Consider the following 7713-nt stretch of genomic DNA (forward strand, 5'->3'; position numbering starts at 1 on the left):
AGTAAACTTCGATGGCTTTCAAAAATATGTAACTTCGATAACGCGACTGTGAAGACCACTAAAAGTATTCATCGCCGAGTAAATACCTCAGGTAAATTATCTATCGTTTACTTCACTCTGAAAAGTATCACTTCGATAACGCGAGGTAAATATCTGACTCACTCAACTTTAAATCAGTAACTGTAGATATAATCTGACAACACTCATTAAAAAAGTTTTAACCATAACTCGAAAATAAATTTGACTACACTCAAAAAGTATCGTTTAACTCACGCGAAAATATCAAACTACACTCAAAAAGTATCGTTTCTATCGATAACACAAGGTAAAATATCTGACACTCAAAAAAATATCGTTTTAACTTCGATAACACAAGGTAAATATCTGATTACACTCAAAAAATATCATTTAACTTTAAGAAACACACACAGGTAACTTTAACAACTCTTAAAGTACCTGGGGAAACTCATTTTTAACAGCTCAAAGAAACCCAGGGTACTTTACTCATCAAACATTGCAAGTACTCATTTTTAAGCAGTGCCTCAAGAATTTAACCAAATTTAGCTTTGCATCAAAAACACTGCATTAGAAAATATCCCCAAACATTGCGTTTTTGTAAACAACTCACCTAGGATGACTGGACTTGCTCGTGGTAATAGTATATGTATATTAATTAGAGGGAGAGACTCAACAAAAGATCCCAACAAGTGATTTGTCTTTGTCTTATTTTTTCTGCTTTTTATTATTTTATGCACTACTCCTGTGGCTGGTTGTCACTCTTTATACTCGTGATCACACATGACAAAGCACTTATGACCAACTCACTCCATAGTTGCTATTTTACCAGAAAGCTCATACAAAAATAATAGGACAAATCACCCTTTTGGAGAAATTACCCTGTGACCAGGAAAGCTATAAAGCACAGCCTAGTCCGAGTTGTAGATTCTGACCTCCTCAGCCGAGTTACAGCCGGAGGGACAACGCCAACTTAAATCAGGATCTCATCATTATGCAGAATTTTCAATATTTATATAGGGTCACAGGGCTCCACCCAGGTATATGCAAAGTGATCAGTACGTCACACATAGAACACATTTTTCCAAGTACAGGCAACACTTTTCAGAAACCACAGTCTTCACCGTTCTAGCCCCCAACGCTCCTCCCCCGGCCAGGTGTGAAATAACTGCCACCTCGCTTTGTCGAAGGAGCAGGAAGCTCGCACCCGCATTGTCTACAGGCCTCCCATGCGCCGCATAACACATACATCAGTGTCAAAATAAAGCTCAACTGTCAAAAGAACAGAAGGCCCTTATCTTTCCTGCACACAAACATAACGGTTACAGAAATTAATGCAAAATAACCTAAACTTAAATTGAAAGAATTAAGCAAATCAACATAAAAGAAACGAATCAGATTAAATCAAAACAGAACAAGTAACTTATGTTAATATGGGTCACAAAAACACTTCTAATATCTAAATCAAACACTCTTAATCTCTAATGCTCTAACAGTTATTCATTTATCAAAATAAAGCATCATGAACATCTTCATCTGAATTTCAGGAGCCCTTTTAGTGGGGCCAAAACCTTATCTTTTTACCCCACCCGAGTGAGCTCTCCTGTGACCGAGGGGGGTTCACGACACAGACAAAACATCTTATGTTACGATTTCCTCGTCTTTGCTTCTCTACAGCAAATCAAGTAATCCAAAGTATTCAGATTACATTACTCACTTTAAGTAATTTAATGGATTACGTTACAAACTACATTTTGCGGTCTGTAATCTGTAATATGTAGGGGAATACATTTTAAAAGTAACCTTCCCAACACTGTTATTTGGTAACACTTTATAATAACTACACCTTATTTAGCCTTAATAAAGCATGAACAAAGACTTAACTAATAATGAACAAAGACTTAATTAATAATGATTCACTCTTAGTAACTACTTAATTACTACCTTAATTTGCACTTGGACTTAATTTGCCTGTGCTGTAAATAGTTACTCATAATTATTTCATACTTAATTACTCATGAACTAACCATTTGAGCATTTATTAATCATTAATAAGCTATGAGAGAATGATTTACTAATAATACAATGCAATGATAATTCAGGCAGCTGTTATCTGTTAGTTAAGTCTTTTGGAGAGCTTTTCTAAAGTGAAAGCTAATTATCCTTTATTAAACATTTACTAAGCATGAATCACTATATAATTAAATCTTTGTTCATTATTAATTAAGTCTTTGTTCATGCTTTATTAAGGCTAAGTAAGGTGTAGTTATTATAAAGTGTTACCGATCATTTTTTTTAGAATAAGGTCATTTTTAGGGCTACGTGATAACGTTTTTTTGGTCGAAATGGTGAAGTTTGTTTTCGTTTTGGCCTTTTGTCCACACGGAGTCGGAGTTTTGTGTAGGCGAAAACTTGAAACTTTGAGACTTGTTTGATTTTGAGGTCAAGTTATTTTAATCATTTTCATCCAAATCTTATGGCTTAAAAATGAAAACTTATGTTTAACTTTTGCACAAAAAACAAAAAAAACGGCTGTATTTCTGGGATACATCTAAAATTGGCAAAATGACCTTAAAGTTAAAAAAACTGTGATGAGATATGCATTATTAAAAAAAGACATTTTCCTTCTTCCGTGCTTCTATTTGTGCATCTGATAATGCAGCAGGAATTTACCATTATCGGGGATAAATACGTGAGGTTACGCACTGTGTTTGACCACACAAATGTAGGAGAAAATTCAGTTTACCGACTGGACCAGACTAACTTTTGTCCAGCCGACAAACTGAATTGTCTCCTACATGATTCTACCTGGACGACTGAGGGATTCTTCACACATCCTGTCAAATATTAACTTGTTTAGCAGGAGAAGTCACAGTAATATTGACCCAGCTCATGGTATGGATCATGTTATCCAGGTCAAACACGCACCTGCTGCCTAGTTTTATCTTATCAAAGTCTAAAATTAACCTCTTATATATCCATACGTGAACGATCGAACTTTGACTTGGGGCAGTGACGAAAAGAGAATTTAAACATTTCAAGGGACTTTGAGTGAACAACTTCTATATTTGCATGGTGAACAACAACAGAGAGAATAATTCTAACAGGACGCACATTTTTTTTAGCCCGTAAAAGAAAAAATCCAGGAGCGTTGTCGTGTGGACGGAGCCTAAACCACATTCCAGTAAACTGAGCTCAGATGAATGTTTTCTTTATGATTTTTGACTGTTCAGAGTAGAAAGATGAGATTTTCATTAAAGCAAGTTGTTATTTTGACCTCCTTATTGGCTTGTGGGGAAAAAAGGCTATAGAGACATTATTTATTTAAAATATTGTTATTATTTTATATGATGTTTGTTCTGGATTCAAAGTTTAAGCAAAACTATTATCAGTGTTGTGGAGTAACAGATTACATGTACTGGAGTTATGTAATCAGAGTACAAATTATGAGTAACTGTATTCAGTTACAGTTACTGTTTCAGTGAGTGGTAATTGGATTACAGTTACTTTGTTGAAATAAATGGATTAAGAGGCGGTATTTTCCTGTTTTTACATTTTGGCCTAAATCCCCCTTTTCTTTTCTTTTTTCTGTTTTCATTTAAACCATTTTGGAGGTTTAAACCCTATTTCTCCCAGGTCTAAAACCAGGTTAAACCAGGTCTTAAACCATCAGGTCTAAACCACCAGGTCTCCAAAACCATTCTAAACAGGTCTAAACCAGGTCTAAACCACTAAAACCAGGTCTAAAACCAGGTCTAAACCAGTCTAAACCAGGTCTAAACCAGGTCTAAAACAGTCTAAACCAGGTCTAAACCAATCTAAAACCAGGTCTAAACCAGGTCTAAAACCTAAACCAGGTCTAATACCAGGTCTTAACCAGGTCTAAAACCAGGTCTAAACCAGGTCTAAACCAGGACTAAAACCAGGTCTAAAAACCAGGTCTAAACCAGGTCTAAACCAGGTCTAAAACCAGGTCTAAACCAGGACTAAAACCAGGTCTAAACCAGTTCTAAACCAGTCTAAACCAGTCTAAACCAGGACTAAAACCAGGTCTAAACCAGATCTAAAACCAGGTCTAAACCAGGTCTAAACCAGGTCTCTAAAACCAGGTCTAAAACCAGGTCTAAAACCAGGTCTAAACCAGGTAAACCAGGGTAAAACCAGGTCTTAAACCAGGTCTAAAACCAGGTATAAACCAGATCTAAAACCAGGTCTAAACCAGGTCTAATACCAGGTCTAAAACCAGGTCTAAAACAAGGTCTAAAACCAGGTATAAACCAGGTCTAAAACCAGGTCTAAACCAAGTCTAAACCAGGTAACCAGGTCTAAAACCAGGTCTAAAACCAGGTAAACCAGGTCTAAACCAGGTCTAAAACAAGGTCTAAAACCAGGTATAAGCCAGGACTAAAACCAGGTCTAAACCAGGACAGGTCTAAACCAGGATTTAACAGGACTAAATCATGCTGCGCGGACCGTGTCTCCTCCTCTTTTATCAATAATATTTTTAATACGGTTTCAGTAAAGTCTGGGCTTTTTTATTTTCTTTTATCAGATAAAACATCTTTTGTTATGATTTCCTCGTCTTTGCTTCTCTACAGCAAATCAAGTAATCCAAAGTATTCAGATTACATTACTCACTTTAAGTAATTTAATGGATTACGTTACAAACTACATTTTGGGGTATGTAATCTGTAATCTGTAGGGGAATACATTTTAAAAGTCAATTTCCAACACTGACTATTATTAAACATTTATTTTAATAAGAAAAGGTTTAACATTACATATCTCAAAGAAGAGAAAACATGCAGAAATTCTTCAAGTAAATATTTAGTTTTTTTAATTTGTGAATTTGAGTTTGACATCCTGCTCTAAACAAAGGTGCAGTGTCTTTTTAGTAGCAGAAATGTTATCTTTAGCAAATAGTTTTACCCTGGGAAGGTTCAGTTTCTGCAGCTTTGTATCATAACAGTCAGGAAAACAAACTTCGTTCAGGGTCACAGAGGCTGCCCAGTCTGACTGAGATGTTTATTCACGTGTAAATCTGCGTCATCCCTCAGTGGCCCATGGTCTTATACTCGTCTGTGTGCTCTGATCCGGCTCGAGATCATTCTAAAGCTTCAGGAAAGTATCGATACTGTCAGAAAATAACAGAGATATTAACACGAAGAAACTCAGAAGGCAGAATTCAGGGTTTTTACTCGCGGCGAGGGACAGAGGCGCTGCTAGAGCCACCGTCCAACCCCACGTATTTATTGAATCGCACAGGTTACAAGAATAAATGGGCGGTTACATTTTTCTATCACAGTCAAAAACACAGAGAACAAAAGTGTGTATATTGTGTGTGTGTGTGTGTGTGTGCCAGCTGCTGTAGGGAGGACTGTCCTTGCGGAAGATAACAGATAATGAGTAATTGGTTTTCCCGTGAGAAATACCCTGATACTGATAATAATAACAAGACAAAGAAGGAATATACGGCATTTGGAAAACTCTTTAACTCTTTCCCCCCTGGACGCCGACTAGGAACATGCATAAAAGAAAACAGACTTCCACGAGTGATTATAAATGATTTTTGACACTCATGAACTTAATTGTAACACAGACATATTTGTATCTCTGGAAACCTTAGACTCTGAACTCTTCATTTATGGATGTTTAAATGTGATTCAACTCATTTACAGGTGTATAACAGCTCACTGAAAATGAGAGTTTACCTGGTCAGGTGCAAAATAGAAAACAAAAAAACTACATTCAGCATCTGATATCTGCATGTTCTGAGTACTATATTCATAAAAAAAATTAAAAAATATACTTTGTCAAAGTATTTAAACAGATTTCATATCACCAGATACAGTAAAGTCATGTGTTCACCTGTTTTTACCTGTTGTTCACCTGTGTGGACCTGATTCATTTTTTCCATTTAACTTATTCAACTCATTTATCTTATTATAATATAATAATATAATAATAAAACTCTTCCTCGTCAGTGTGTGTCCAGTATTTGTCATCTTCGTTACTTTCTCGTGTGCAGAGCTCCACATAAGCGTTTTTTCTGTAGCGATTCTGTTATACATCGCATCTTAGAAAAAAAGACTGAAATATTTTAAAGGACTGGCCTGAGCAACATCCAGATTTCGGGACAATTTTGGTTCATAATCGAGTATAAAGCTCAGATAGTTTGTTGGGATATCGCAGGACTCCACACAGACGCATCAGCGGCATTCTCACCTTCATAAGAAAGTCAGAAAGTCCGTCGCTATCGCTGTTTTCCACTTTATAATCAACTTCATCATCATTTTGAAATCTATAAAAGTCACTTTCTCTAAACTTATCTATAAAATACATCTGCTCCTCATTATTTCTAAAACTGTGTGCTGTAGCGCGATCTTTCTATTGCACGTGTTTCGTGTTGTGTTTTTTCCGGAAGCTACAATCGTCACAACTTCGATTAACTTGGGAAAAATCGGCGAAAACATATCCTTGAATCCTATTGGTCAGTCTAGTGTGGGTTGTAGTGGCCCCCACCGATCACAGTCTCTGTTTAAATGTGAAAAACCGAGCTGTTCCTAATGGTCGTCAAATCATGTCTTTGGTGACACAGCGGAGGTGTCAAAAGACGTCATTAAGGGTACGATACCTGCTCTAGTTTTGAAACTCGTTCTGATTTTGGACACGTTTCACAACTTTATTTTTTTGTGCTAGTTAAAGTTTTACCTAAGTAATAATCTTGGGGTTCAACAAGGTGCTTTAAATCACACCTTCCTCAATTCTAAAAGGGTGAAGTTTTACACATTTACATATAAGACCACCCACTGAACCCACTCAGATAAAAACGACCTGCGTCCAGACACGTCGTTTCTGTGTCTGCAAACCTTCCCCACCCACACAGCTTTGAGCATGTAGGCGAGTTTCAGCTGACGTCGTTGTTATTAAAAGCCCGCGTTGCATGCTGGGAAATATTTTGGAGGTGTTAGGTATCTTCAAAAACCATTAAGCGTGTTCTCTTAAAAATAACCACTGGGATCGATCAATTAAAATCAAAAAGAATTTATTCCCTATTCAATACAATTCTAATACAGAGCTCTGGGTCAGATCGTTGTCCCTAACTGACTGCCTCTGAATACCTTAACCCAGATTTTTATAGACATTCATATGAATATGCAAATAATATGTTGAACAGGTAACGCCTTGAATCTTCCTTGGAGTATCTCTGCATTCCTTTAGGTTAAGGGGGTTGACAGCAGCCAAATGTAAATCACCAGTTTGTTTGGATTCGTACCAGGCCGAACCATCTCCACTGCTGCTGCTCTGCAATGAATTTCCTTAAAAGGACACAACCTATATCTGCAAAAGATGACCTTAAAAACATACGTTTCACACAGTGGTGCCTTTAAACATACATAAGATTCCAGTGGTTAAACAACTCAATGTGTAATAGTCAAACAAATATATAAATTCAATGTTTAATATGCACATGTGATGCACTCAAGAAACTTCACCACTTGGTACAGCCTTCAGAGGCAAGAAACAGGATAGCGTCAAACACAGTGCGTAACCTCGAGTATTTATCCCCGATAATGGTAAATTCCTGCTGCATTATCGGATGCACAAATAGAAGCACGGAAGAAGGAAAATGTCTTTTTCGTATTCTGAGTGAAAAGAACCACTAACGGTGAATTAAACGACTTTCAAACATTCCCA

This window comes from Boleophthalmus pectinirostris, unplaced genomic scaffold, assembly GCF_026225935.1.
Source record: "Boleophthalmus pectinirostris isolate CB_2022bp ecotype Guang Dong unplaced genomic scaffold, ASM2622593v1 HiC_scaffold_3, whole genome shotgun sequence".
Lineage (NCBI taxonomy): Eukaryota > Metazoa > Chordata > Actinopteri > Gobiiformes > Gobiidae > Boleophthalmus > Boleophthalmus pectinirostris.